This window comes from Moschus berezovskii, chromosome 6, assembly GCF_049115385.1.
Source record: "Moschus berezovskii isolate FMDL1 chromosome 6, NW_MosBer_1.0, whole genome shotgun sequence".
NCBI lineage: Eukaryota > Metazoa > Chordata > Mammalia > Artiodactyla > Moschidae > Moschus > Moschus berezovskii.
Window position 1 is genome coordinate 64,969,877 of NC_142465.1, and position 14,834 is coordinate 64,984,710.

A 14,834-nucleotide genomic window follows, 5' to 3' on the forward strand; every position below is an offset into this window, starting at 1 on the left:
ACCAGCTCTTTGGGAAACTGCCCAAAATTCTTCAACATGAAAGAGCAATGTGGTTCCCTTTCGAAGAACTAGAGAGTCATGGAGTTGAGAGGACTTGAGAGGCTTAACCATGGTTTTTGCTCAGGGAAAATGTTGAGCTGTATTCCTTCAGCCTTCAGTTGTAAACACAAGGGACTTTTCATTCCATAGAGAGACCTTGTCAGGTACCCAAGGGCTCCATCCTCCTTCAAAGTACCCTGAGATATTGTGTTAGGTTGATCACATGGCCTAAGTCCAACTGCAACAACACAGCCAAGTTTGGGGGCATAGTCCATTGTTATTCCTGCTAAACAGTCAGCAAGACATTCTTACTGGAAGCCAAAGGACAAGGTAGCTAGTGTAGCCCCAGGCATGGGTGATACATAGGGTAATGTGAGTGGACAATGGGTGGTCTGTGGAGTCTGTTTCTTCTCATGCCTACAGAGTCCCTTCAGATCTGGTGCTCTTGTCCCAGACCCCACCAATTTTTCTTTCTCACTAGGTTCTCCCCAGTTCTTAGAGCTCACTGGGTAAGGCTGGGGAGGAATTTTGTTCTCATTCACAGTATTTCTGCCAATGTTTTGTCCTTTCTGTGGGTCTTTTCCATTTCCCTAATGGCCTACATAAGCTTTTGAAACTCCAAAGTCAGGAACAATCTTTTCCCTGGCTCTTTTCCCATTGTAACATCTTTTCTCTGAGGCAGTCAACACAGAAGAGCTCAACTGCTTCAAAGGGAATAGGGACATGAGGGAAGCATCAAGGAGAGAGTGGACATGTGGGGATTGAGGAAAACTATTGGTCAATACAATACAAGGATGTTAAGTATTTTTCTCCCACAAATCTAATTCCTTGGAGGCTGATCTAAAGTTGCTTGCCTCACTTGGATAGAAAAACTACCCTGGATAACTCTGGGCAGATCAATTGGACTTCTGTGTCTGAAACAAAAGTTGAGAACCCCAGGATGAGCACTGCCCCGTGGGTCAGCTGGGACCCACAGGAAGACAGTCAGGAAAGTTCCTCCCTACCTGCAAATACCCTCACATAGCAGAAGGTGGTTGAGTCGCTCAGTCATGTCTGACTCTCTGAGACTTCATGGACTGTAGCCCACCAGGCTGCTCTGTCCATGGGATTTTTCCAGGCGAGGATACTGGAGTAGGTTGCCATTTCCTTCTCCAGGGGATCTTCCCCACCCAGGGATTGAACCTGGGTCTCCTGCACTGCAGGTGGATTCTTTACCAACTGATTCACCAGGGAAGCCCCACATAGCAGAAGAGGAGCCACAAACAACTGTCAGGGTGAGCAGTGGGTGGGAGGAGCTGGGAGTTCCAGGACAAGACTGGCTGGGGCCAGAATCTCTTTGGTCAGAAGTAGGGCTCTGGATAGGGATGATGTGGAATCGAATTGCCTTTTCTGTTTTCTGTTCTCTTGAGAGGAGTTAAACCTGATTGTTTCATAATTCTATCTAGTAACTGTCCAAGTTCTGAGTCTCAGCACCAAGGTGAAAAGTTGACATTGAAAGGAAAGATTCTTCTGTTTATGCAATACTGTGGTTTATATAATTCCTATGTTTAAAGTTTATAGGCAGTAAAACAACCAGTTCCCTCAAAATATAATTATCTGAGGTTGATTTTATAGGAAATGAAGCATCTAGATGAATCTTGAATCTTATCCAGATTGATCGAATTGGTTGAACTGGGTTAAATGGAAAATACTGGGCCAGTTACAAACATACCTTGATTCTTAAGAAACTGACTAATCTTCTGGCTGAATTCTATATCAACCCCTGTGTCATGCATGAACTATTTTAACTGACGTGAAACCCTGTATGAAGGATTTCAGTTCTTTTAGTGTCTATGCCATTCACGGTACACACACCACACACACACACGTCAGTCAAGGTCCACAGCCGCAAAAGTCACTTTATCAAGGGAGAGATGAGAAAATAAAACAAATCTGAGATGCTGGGAGGCAATTTGTGGCAACCATCAAGCCCAAAACTCCCCATGGAAGTGTGATTCCTTTTAAGTTTTGAAAGATGTCATTCGTGTAAATGCAGGACACATTCTTTTGGGGGTGAGCGGAAATGTCCCCAATTTCTGGTGGTAGCGGATACATCTGAAAAATGGAATCGAATCAATTTTGCTCCCCAGAGGGACAGGTAGAGGACTCCCATTTCCTGCCAATTCAGTTGAAAACAATGAGGAGAGAGAAAAAAAAAAAAATAAATGGAGCCCTCCCTTCTCTTTCTGGCCTTAGACATGAACTCTCGATAAGATCCTGGAAAACAAGCTGCGTTTTTTAACAGCCGTTTGCCCTCTTCAGCTGAGAAAACAGCAGGAGCCAAAACTAGGAACTGGGGCCACCTCTATTGTGAATGTGGCCAGGCTGACTTATTGTCGCCAAAGAGCAAATCACGAAATGACTGAGATAAGGCATATAATCACATTTTCACATGAACCTTACATTCTTACCTCTTCTATAGGAGAGGATATCCCTCCAGGAAGGAGGAAGGTGGGGCCCCGCCCGTGTCCTACAGGAGCGCTGGGACTGCATTGTCCCAGCCTTTTGTAGGGACACAGGAAGAGGGTACGGAAGTTTCTACAGGAAAACAGAGAAAAGTTCAAACATAAACAGCATCCCAAAAAATTTACCAATAGTGAACTAGGTTTCCTCTCTGGGCCTTCCATGCTTCCATGCACCACTGGGCTGGCAGATTTTAATCTCGAATTCTGTTCACCTTGGTAACCTCCAGCGTGTATGATTGTGCTGTTTCCCTACTTAATAAGTAAGAGGATGTGTTTTCTATGCCACTGGAGACAAAAACAACCTCTTTCCAGAGACCATATCCTGGCCTGGCTGGAGTCTGTTCTGTCTTTTCCATTTGTCATTTCTGGGGAGGGCATGGCTTCCCTGAAGTCCCGTGTGGGACAGGGCGGCTCCCTTTTAGGAGGCTTTGAACAAAAGTTGAAAGTGGCCAAATTGCTGCTTCCCATGACAAGGCAAGGGCTTGGGTTCGGCTCCGGGTTTTGGCCAGAGACGTGCCTGAAGAAACACACTCCTAAAGGATGTGAGAAGAGTTGTGTCCCCATGGCAGGGAGGGCTGAAATTTTCCCTCCCTATCCACTACCAGGGCTCAGAGGAAGAGCCATAAGAATCTCTGAACCCAACCTGAGGCCACATGGCTGGCTCTCTCTCTGGCTTTAGGCTTCAGTTATGAAAACCACAGCTTGAACAGAAGGAGTGATTTTGTTGTTAAATCTGAAAGAAAAGGGCCAAGGAGAAAAGAGAGAGCAACTTTTGGGAGTCTCTTCCCATATTCCTAGTCACTGTGTGTGAAATCAAAATGGCTGCCCTTCACCTCAAACTACAGAGATGGGTGACAAGTAATGAGGTCAACTTCTGAAGTGTAAGGAGTATCTCTCTTTTTTTCCCACTGATTGAAGAAGTGCCTTCAGCTTGGCTAGGAATTGTGGAAGCCACTTCCAAACTGGCTCTAATGGGGGCTGCCAGACTCTTAAAAGGAGCATTCGTTACTTCTCAGACAGAGCCAATCACACATTGAAGAGGCAAATTGTTACAGTGAGCAGGCAGACTTCCTAGAAGATGCCATTATGGGAAATTAAAGCACCCCTAATCTCCCCCAGCCCCCAATAGCTCTTAAGCCCAAGTATCTTTCATAGCCCGTCAGAGGAGAGAGTTCTGAGTGGACTACTCTAACGTTTTAGGTGATATGTTTTTCTGAATTGCTTTTTCCAGAACAAATGACTTTCATTATGTTCAGCCAGGGACCGATTCTTCACTTCAGTATGTAAAGCAAAATATGGCTCGTGTTCCAGATGTGTTACTTGCAACAGAAAGTTTTTCTGACAGTTGCCCTGATAGGTGATTGAAGCGTGTTATATAAAAGCCCAGGTGCAAGTATGAGGGTGACCTTGACTTCTGAAAACAGTTGAAAATGCTGGTTAAGATGTACTCAGACTGCTCTGCCGCTTGGAAGGAGTACCTGCATTTTCAGCAAACAGCTGATGGAGAAGTCCATCACGCCACACAGATTTCTGGAACAACTGTTGCTGACATCCTCCCATTCATTCATTCATGTATTTGTTCATATGTAGAATAAGGGGCCATGCATTGGGTTACATTTCAAGGACAATCCAGGGTGGTTTTCAATACATTTCAGAGCGAGGCATTGACTTTGGACATTCTGCTGGAGGTCCCCCACCCCTGCGTCAGGTATTAACCATTTAGTTGCTTAGTGCATTTCAGTATTTTAGTAACCACTACAGCGGTGCCAGTGCATGAAAGGCTAAGCAGCAGTCCTGATAGGATGATGGACAGAGCACAGTCTCCCATCTCTAGAAACCAACAGTCTGGGGCCTGCTGCTCTAAATTAGTAGCAACTCAGAGAGAGACAAGGTCCAAGGCTCTTTGAGTCTCAACTGACCTGAGCCTAAAACCCCAGATAGGCCCCACGAGGGTCTTAAATCCCACAGAAGGGAAGCAGTGGGAATAGGGAGGGCCCGTCTAATCAGGGACAGGCAATGATATGGGGCTGGAAGCAGCAAGGATGCTGCTAAGGATGATGAATGAGGAGGAAGACTGACAGTGCTCTGTTCCCCACCTGGCCCAGCAGGGGTGCAGGGAAATCAGTCCTGCCACACTCAGACTAGCCAGGCCTCCCCTAGCTCTCTTGTTCTGCCTTCTCCCCAGTCTTCATTCGTTCATTTAGCATACTTCACTGATGAGGATACAGCAGTGGCCAAAATGGACATGATCCTGCCCTCAGGGGGTTAACAGTCCAGTCAAATATCAGAAAGGTGTCAACTTATACTTGAATCTCTTGAAAAGTTCTTCTTAATCATATTTAAACAGGCTATTTAGAAGCTGATATTCCAGTCTGGTGAGATAATAGATTTTTCCCATCCTTTTTATCATCCAAATGACTTCTAATTTTATATGCTTCTATAATCTATAATAATAAACCAAGTAGAATTTTATTAATATTGCTGCTGCTAAGTCACTTCAGTCGTGTCTGACTCTGTGTGACCCCATAGACGGAAGCCCACCAGGCTCCCCCGTCCCTGGGATTCTCCAGGCAAGAACACTGGAGTGGGTTGCCATTTCCTTCTCCAATGTGTGAAAGTGAAAAGTGAAAGTGAAGTCGCTCAGTCGTGTCCGACCCTTAGCGACCCCATGGACTGCAGCCTACCAGGCTCCTCCATCCATGGGATTTTCTAGGCAAGAGTACTGGAGTGGCTTGCCATTGCCTTCTCCGTTGCTTTCTTTAGTCATATGTAATTGGATTAAGATTTTTGCACATATCGAGTTATAAATTCAAACACCTTGAATTTAGCAAGCCCATCTGAGCCAGATCAATTCTTCCCGAGGATAAAAGGGATTCAAGGCACAGCCTTCTGTTAGAGTACTTAAATTAATACCCAGAGTAGCATTTATGGGTGTGGAGGGGTGTGTGTGTGCACATACACGCTATGATTCAGGCCCTTTGCTAAGCATTTTACATGGATTCTCTTATTTATCACAACAATTTAAGAAATAATTACTAATATTATTCTTATTTCACTGACAAGGAAACCAAGGCTCAGAAAGGTTAAATAACAAGTTTTAGGAAAACAAAATTTTTAATGATCAGATCTGCAACTCATTTGGTTTTGCTGCACCCAAGTGCAGAGATGGTGAGCAAAATATTTCACAACTGATATGGTGTGGGTACTAACCAATCAGAATGGATGCCAGGCGAGGGAGTAAAAGCAGTGTCCCTGGGGGAGAGGCTGAGTTTGCCAGGGTAGCCAAGTCATAGATGCAATTGGCTAGGACAGCACCTATTTATGGACCAATATGAAATTGTTTCAATATGTTAACAACTTAGCCTTATCTATAGAGCCTGCCCAGGTGAAATGGAAAGGTCAGCCCCCCACCAACTCCTCTGGGTCAGCTGAGTGACTACTGTTCAGTTGTGTTCACCAGCAAATTGGAGAGTTACTAAGGGTCAGATTAACACTGACAGCCTATTCCAAAGACTTAGTGTATACTGAAATGGTGAGTATAATTTTATACGAACTGTCTTAAGTTACCAAAGATTTCTTTCCTGATTCTAGAGCAGAACACCCAAATTGAAAGTCTATGGGTCACATTCAGCCTGCAGATATGATTTATTCAGCTCATACAATGACTTCTCTTTTTTTTTTAATTGAAGCTAATTACTTTACATTATTGTATTGGTTTTGCCATACATTGACATGAATCTGCCCTGGGCAAAAGCTAACATTTCTGGAGCCCTAACTACATAGCAGGTATCTATGTGCTTTATTAACTCACTTAATCTTTACCTTAAAACTATTATGACCACCCCCATTTTACAGATGAGAAAGCCAAGGCACAGAGAGGCTGAGTAACTTGACTGAAGTGGCACAGTTAATTACTAAAGGACAGAGGTGGAATTTGAACCCAAGCTGTCTGGCTCCAGAGCGAGAGTTCTTGACCGATATGCTCCTCTGCCTCTCTGGTATGCTTGAATTATTAGCCGACATTTAAAAATCAAGAGAGATAAGATAAAAACCCAGATTTCTAGCTTGTCAGAATTAAAAATCAAAGCTTATACTCCCCCATGGCAAAAATCTGCCTCTTTTCCATGGGAATGTGGCTTTCTCCAGTCCTCATCACTCTCTGTGGCCTTTCAACACTGAGGTTCATCATCATTTGCCATTTGTCATCAGGCTGACACTGTTGTTTTCTTCCAGACAGCCCTCTTCAGTCCTCTTCATCCATTTATGTGACCTGCTTGGCCCCTCAACTAGACTCTTCCTAAAGACGGGACGTACATATATCATGATATGCAGAAGTATGGGTGGAGCTTACTCCTCTTGAGAATGGTTACTAAGTACCAGAAGGATAACAGGTGAGGAGAGAAATAAAGCAATGATGGGAAAATTTAAAGCAACTACTGGGAAGAAAATCCTTGATCCCCTCAAGCCAAAACCATGTAAGACCTCAAATTTCTGCTTAAAAACAACCTGATTATTAAGCTAAATTCCATGCAGCTACAAATAGTTTTCCATAAAAATCCAGTATTATAAAACATGTTACTGTAAACCAATATGACTGTCTTTTAAAACTCATTTACTGGAATTTTTACATTCAGATGCAAACCTGCTAAGTGATCCCCTTGGAAGATTGGCCCCCTTTCCTGTGATGTCCCTGCCAAAAACATTTTGGGATTCCCCAGGGGGGCTAATCTTCAAGGCAATTTGTAAGCCACACAGTAAAAGTCAGTCTCATTGTTTTATATTCACAACTTGTTTTTGATCCAGAACAGTAACACCCACTTTTTTCACTGTTATCCAAATAATTTTTCTGTTCCAAAGTAAAATCCATTAAAGGATGAATATTTGTTTATACTGGAGATAAAATAATTAGCAACAATCTTGGAAAGCAATTCCATAAGTGTATTAGCAACAATAACATCTTTGAAATCAGAGCATAGCCTCCCAGTGATTGAATGGGTCATTACTTTTTAAAATATGTTTTGATATGTTTAAAGAATCTGATAAGAGAAAAATAAATATCTATTTTTATGGAGTGTATATATGTACAAACACAAAGCATAGACACTGAAGTATATATACTGAATAAATAATCATTTCTGGGTAGCACAATTACACATGGTCTTCATTTTCTTCATTAATATTCATTCAACAAGATTTCAGCACTTACTGGCACTATGTTAATGCTAGCAACACAGCATAAAGATTTCCTTACAGTTTTGCATTATAATGAGAATGTCTGATTTTTCCAATCATAAAACTGTAAACTATTTCCATTCTGAAAATGAGATATCTATGTATCTATCTGCCAGATGAAGAAAACTAGAAGGGGAAAGAGGGTTTGTCTTTATAAACGTATTAATTGGGACAGCTAGCTCTTAGCAGCAGCTCTTTATGAAATTATACAAATTTGGCTTAGGAGACAGAGGCAAATGAAATCTCATGCAAAGCCAGTGGGTGAATTGGAAAACTAATAGATTGGTGTAGAAAAATTAGACATTCAAGACCCATACCTGACATTATTGTGTGACTTTAATGGCCTTAATTTTCTTCTCCAGATATAAAGGTATTGGATTAAATGATCTGTATGGCCCCTGACAACTTTGACATTTTATGACTATTCTAAAGTTAAACCATTCAGTTAAATCACACAATAAAATATGTTAGTCACATGGACATGCATTAGTCACAAAGAAAACAGGGCTGAGTAAAGAGATAGACCTGCAGCAAAGAATCACACAAACTACTATAATAGGAAGTTATTTGTCAAAACATTAAGCTAAAAACTATGTAGCTCCTGCCCATGAATAGATAAATTCAGAAAGGGTGGCTGCCAGTTAGGAGAAAGAAGTCAGTGCCCAGGCTTGCGAGTCACACTTGATTTTTATTTTTTTTTTAAGTTTTTATTTTTGATTGGAGCACAGTCAATTAGCAATGTTTTGTTAGTTTCAGGTGTAGAGTTAAGTGATTCAGTTATACATATACATGTATCTATTCTTTTTCAAATTCTTTTCCCATTTAGGTTATTATAGAATATTAAGCAGTTCCCTATGCTATACTGAAACTCCAATACTTTGGCCACCTCATACGAAGAGTTGACTCATTGGAAAAGACTCTCATGCTGGGAGGGATTGGGGGCAGGAGGAGAAGGGGACTACAGAGGATGAGATTGTTGGATGGCATCACCGACTCGATGGACATGAGTTTGCGTGAACTCCGGGAGTTGGTGATGGACAGGGAGGCCTGGCGTGCTGTGATTCATGGGGTCGCAAAGAGTCGGACACAACTGAGCGACTGAACTGAACTGAACTGTGCTATACAGTAGGTCCTTGTTGGTTATCTATTTTAAATGTAGTAGTGTGTACATGTCAGTCCCAAACTCCCAGTCTGACCCTCCACATCACCTTTCCCCCCAATCCCCATAACCATAAATTCATTCTCTAAGTCTGTGTGTTTTATAAATAAGTTTATTTGTATAATTTTTTTTAGATTCCACATATAAGCAAATGACATTTGTTTTTCTCTGACTTGCTTCACTTAGTGTGATAATCTCAAGGTCCATCCGTGTTGGTGCAAATGACATTATTTCATTCTTTTTAATGAATGAGTAATATTCTGTCTAGTCAAGGCTATGGTTTTTCCAGTAGTCATGTATGGATGTGAGAGTTGGACTATATAGAAAGCTGAGTGCTGAAGAATTGATGCTTTTGAACTGTGGTGCTGGAGAAGACTCTTGAGAGTCCCTTGGACTGCAAGGAGATCCAACCAGTCCATCCTAAAGGAGACCAGTCCTGGGTGTTCATTGGAAGGACTGATGCTAAAGCTGAAACTCCAATACTTTGGCCACCTCATGCGAAGAGTTGACTCATTGGAAAAGACCCTGATGCTGTGAAAGATTGAGGGCAGGAGGAAAAGGGGATGACAGAGGATGAGATGGTTGGATGGCATCACTGACTCAATGGACATGGGTTTGGGTGGACTCCAGGAGTTGGTGATGGACAGGGAGGCCTGGTGTGCTGCAGTTCATGGGGTCGCAGAGTCGGACATGGCTTAGTGACTGAACTGATGAACTGACTGAATATTCCATTGTGTATATGTACCACATCTTCTTTATCCATTCATCCATCGATAGATATTTAGGTTGTTTTCAAGTCTTGGCTATTATAAACAATGCTTCAGTGAACACTGGGGTGCATGCATCCTTTCAAACCATGTTTTTATTTTCTCCAGATATATACCCAGGAGTGGGACTGCTGGATCATATAGTAGCTCTATTTTTAGCATCTTAGGGAACCTCCATACTGCTGTTCATAGTGGCAATACCAATTTACATTCCCACCAACAGTGAAGGAGGGTTCCCTTTTCTCTGTACCCTCTCCAGCATTTATTGTTTGAATTTTTTTGATGATGGCCATTCTGACTGGTGTGAGATGATACCTCATTGTAGACACTCAATTTTTAGATCCACAAGACAATAATCCTAAAAGGCAGGCTTTGTGGGAGAAAGGAAAAGTTTAAGTTGGGATGCAGGTATGTGTGTCTGTGAGGGGGCAGGAGGTGATGGTTAATTTCCAAAGCTTGCCTTTATACACAGACAGGCACACCTGGACCATGAGATTCATAGACACATTCTGTGACTCCAAAGAGGCCATATCCTGGGGCCTAGGATCCAATAAGAGTGGAAGACCGGGGAGAAGCTCTTTTACACTAGGAGGAGGAAGGTGGAGGGGGAAAAAGACTTGGGTACCTTGCTGTCCTTCAGATGCTCCAACTCTTTGTGACCCCATGGACTGCAGCACACCAGGCTTCCCTGTCCTTCACTGTATCCCGGAGTTTGCTCAAACTCATGTTCAATGAGTCTGTGATGCCATCCAACCATTTCATCCTCTGTCACCCCTTTCTCGTCTTCAATCTTTCCCAGCATCAGGGTCTTTTCCAATGAGTCCACTCTTCCCATCAGGTGGCCAAAGTATTCGAGCCAAAGTATTCAATCAGTCCTTCCAATAAATACTCAGGGCTGATTTCTTTTAGGATTGCTTGGTTTGATCTCCTCACTGTCTAAGGACTCTCAAAAGTCTTCTCCAACACCACAATTTGAAAGCATCAACTCCTGAAAAAACATCCAGGCAGGGATAAGGACAGAACGGGTGGTAGAGGGGATTCAGATCAGAGAAGACTGGGCTCTGCTTTCTGCTCAGAACTTAGAGAAAACTCTCTCTTCAGGTTCCTCATCACAGCAGAGTCAAAATGGTGGTGGGTGGGTTTCTGCCGAGTGGGGCCCGAAACTGTTCCCCTCTTCCCCTTGGCCTGTTGTGGCATGTAAGGGAAATAGAAGTTCCTCCAGACACACTCCCAAGACAGCTGAGGATGTCAGACTGGGAGTTTTCAGAGCAAACCAAGACATGGACTTGAATCCAAGGGCTGGAGGGTGGAGCTGAGCTCCCAAATGGCAGACATGGAGGTACTGGGGATGTGCAAGGTATAAAAGGTGTCCTGGAGATATCCAGGACCAGCAAGAGCTGAGCTGGGTGTGTGGTGGGCAGGAGATCCCCGGCGTCTCCCAAAGCAGAATGTGTGCAAGGCCAACATCAGAGGTGATGCCCAGGAGGAGAGGGGTCCTCCTCAGCCCAGAGCAGCCCACCTGGGCCCTGAGGCCCCAGATCCATCCTTCCCTGTATCCAGATCCCATCTTGGGAAGGAGGACCAGCAGGGAAAGCGTTTGAGAGGAAAGGGAGAACCCCTGATAGGAAATGTCAAACTTGAATTAACCGATTGTTAGAAACAGATGATTTTAAACCAGAAGGGGCTGTTCCCTTCCTTTGGCAGGTTGAAGGTTTTTTTCCCTTCCCCACCATCAGCAGAAATGGGAGACCAGTTATAAAAATTAATCATTTAAGCTACCTTTAAGAAAAGAAAAGAAAACCTGAACTGTCATGTGTATATTTCCACCCTGCTGGGTAAGTATGTAATTATAATTACTGTGAGTCCTATGAAAAGTCCCTAGTGCTTTGAATGCATTTAATCAGGGAACAGAGACTGGCAGGCAGCCCTCAGGGACAGCCTCAAGAAGGAAGTGATATTAGAGCTGAGATTTAAAGGAGGAGTTAGGTAAGCAGGGGAGAGTACTAGGCCCCCAGGAGGAATAAGAGTAGTTCCCGGAGGAGCTGGGAGGATGGGTTGAAGTGGTGACGGGTGAGGTTGAGGCCAGTGGTACTGGGCACCTTTTAGCAGCTCTTAACAGTTGGCAGGTGCACTTTGACTGAACTTAATTGATTTAAATGCTCCTCGATTTTGTGGGGAAAAACAACATTAACGAACTGTGTTTTAGCAGTTAGGGCAGCAGGGATGCATTTAGAGATAGTCTAAGAATAAGTCTAGGGAAATGCAGCCTAGGAAAATGGATCTGCAGCTTGGGCGGCTGGTAGGAGGCCAGACCACCAACTACTGCCACCCACACCTGCCAAAGCCCACAGCCGTCTCAGCTCTCAGGCATTCCTGTGCCTCCAGACCTTTGAAGGGCTGGCACAGGGGCCCTCCTTGTGGGATTGAGCCAGAAAAAAGGGGGCCAAGGAGACACAGACTAAAGGACACGAGCTTCTGGCCAACTCTGGGTACCTCTCACCCACCTTGTAGGGATTTCTTCTGGGCCCTAAGCGTGCAGCAGCATCACCGAGAAGCCTTCTGGCTGGGTGGATGGTTCCCAGAAGTAGTAAGAGCAGACAGACTCTAGCCTGGAGTGTGTCGGGGTCATCTTCTCTCCCTCAGTGGGGCCCACACTTGCTCTCACTACCAGTAAACTTGCTTGGACCATTGTGGCCATCTTGTAATTGATCTTTCTGCTCTTACTCTGTGCTGCCTACATTTTTCTTTTTTTTTTTTTTAGAGAACAATTTTTATAAAACAAATCAGATTGTGTCTCTCCTCTGTACAAAATCCCTTAATAGTTCTTCTTTTTTTTTTCTTTCAATAAAATCAACAGTCCTTCTGAGCCCACAGGACTCTGGATGCTCTGGCCCCTGTTTACCTGCATCATGCTCCACATGTTCATTCCACAAAAGGCACCTTGAACTCCTTTCAGCTTCACAATATGCTGTTTTCTCTGCCTGTATTAGGACTTTTGCCCTCCCTACTCCCCTCCCACCCCACATCTCTTCTGGGCCTCTTTGTGCCTTCTACCCAAAATGCCACCCCTCCTTTCTGTTCACATTTTATCTTATCTCCCTATTTAGTCCTTTCATAGCATTTATCAATCTGATATTTCCTTGTTTACTTATTTGCTTGTTTATTGTTCATGCCCTCCACTAAAATTTAAATTTCTTGAGGGTAGGGTTTGCCTTGAGTAATGCTTGGCTCAAATAAGACCCTCAATGAGTGCTTGTTAAAGAAGTGCACAAACACAGGAACAGATAGGTGAATTAACAAATGAACTTTGAGCAAGGGTGGACCAAGGCAACGGAATGATTCTGGACCACAAACATTCTCATTATACGGTTGGTCCTGGAGGGTAGTGGTGGACAAAAGGCAAATAAACGTGCAAAGAGATTGCTGGCAATCCCACGATTGAGACAGGCACACTCAACTAACCCTAACAGAATTACTAAAGGAAGTGTTGTGGTCCCATTAAAAAGCACTGCCTTCAACTGGGAAACTGAAAGTTTCCTAGATCCAATTGAGTTCAGCAGTTCAAGAAACAGTATGTGGGCTTTTACTTGATGCTGGGAAAGATTGAGGGCAGGAGGAGAAGGGGGTGACAGAAGATGAGATGGTTGAATGGTATCACAAACTCAATGGACATGAATTTGAGCAAACTCCATGAGATGGTGAAGGACAGGGAAGACTGGTGTGCTGCAGTCCATGGAGTCGCAAGGAGTCAGACATGACTTAGTGACTGAACAACTGCTCTGCAAAACATGGAGCATGTAGATGAACAGGTCCCGAACTCTGCCTTCAGGGAACATGCAGTCTAGCAGAGGAGACAGACACAGACAAAGCTAATTATTCTATTGTGTAAGGTGATAGGTATGGAGTTGTTGTTCAGTCACTCAGTCATATAGGAGTAGCCAGGGGGAAATAGGAAGAAGTGACTGGATCCACCTGGAGAGGGTGGGGTGGACTGTCTGGAGTGGGGTGGCTGTGAGCTGTGCCCTAAAGGTGAATGGGATTTTAGCTGGCTGAAAAGGCTGGGGTGGATGAAGTCAGAACTAAAATTACCAGTTAGGAGTTATGAATGGCAGAGGCACGATTCTGAATGTGCTGATCTTGTAGGAACCTGGAACACTGATGTGACTGGAGAGCTAGTCTGGGAATCCTCAGTAGCTGTTGGAGCCACAAGCTTTTAGGAAAGCTCCCAGGGAAAGCATGTGAAGCCAGAAGGGGAGGAGGCAAACTCCACACCCTGGCAATCAGCAAAGGAACAATCAGAGGAATAGGAACTAGAATCTGGAGTGATGCAAATCCCAGAAACCAGGAGGGAAGAGACTCACTTTTCAGAGTCCTTCCCCAGGTCCTTCTTCATAACACCCATATTGCAGGCTGCTACTTAGTGAATGCCTGTCCATTCCCACTAGAAATGAAGGTTTGTGAGGGCAAGAAATGTTTGTCTTGCTTATTGCAACATTGCTTACACCTGGACTGGGTCTTCTCACCTAACTGAATGAATGAATGAGTATTTTCAAGTTACTCAGAGTTTAAAAGGCTAAAAGTTGCAAATAAGACTTTCGATTTGGCAACTGGACATGAGGGTGACATTTGAGAGACCAGTTTTAGGATGGGGTTAGCACTAATATCTATGTCATGTGGTAGTTATGAGAATTAAATGAGTTAATATGTGTAAATGCTGAGGCCAGTGCCTGGATGTAGTTAGAGCTCAGAAACAATAGATGGTTATTATTTCTTCTAGTCTTCACTATCAGAAACAATTCTGGCGAATTAATTCTTGATAGCTGTATTGCGTCTATCAGATTGGTTTACCACCCTTCCAAGACATACGAGAGACATATTGCCTTAAAAACTACCACGACAGAGCACTGTCTTATCAAATGACTGTAACAGAACCCAGTGAAATTAGATTTTGCTGTCAAATCTGGCTATGGCCTGGGAGCCTGGCAAGCTCCCAAGAGGCCAGAAGATAGAATGAAGTCTCCTTTCCTACTAAGGAGACTTGTAGAACAAAGGCTTACCCAGTGGCTCAGTGGTAAAAAAATCTGTCTGCAATGCAGGCAACACAGGAGATGCAGGTTTGATCCCTGAGTTGGG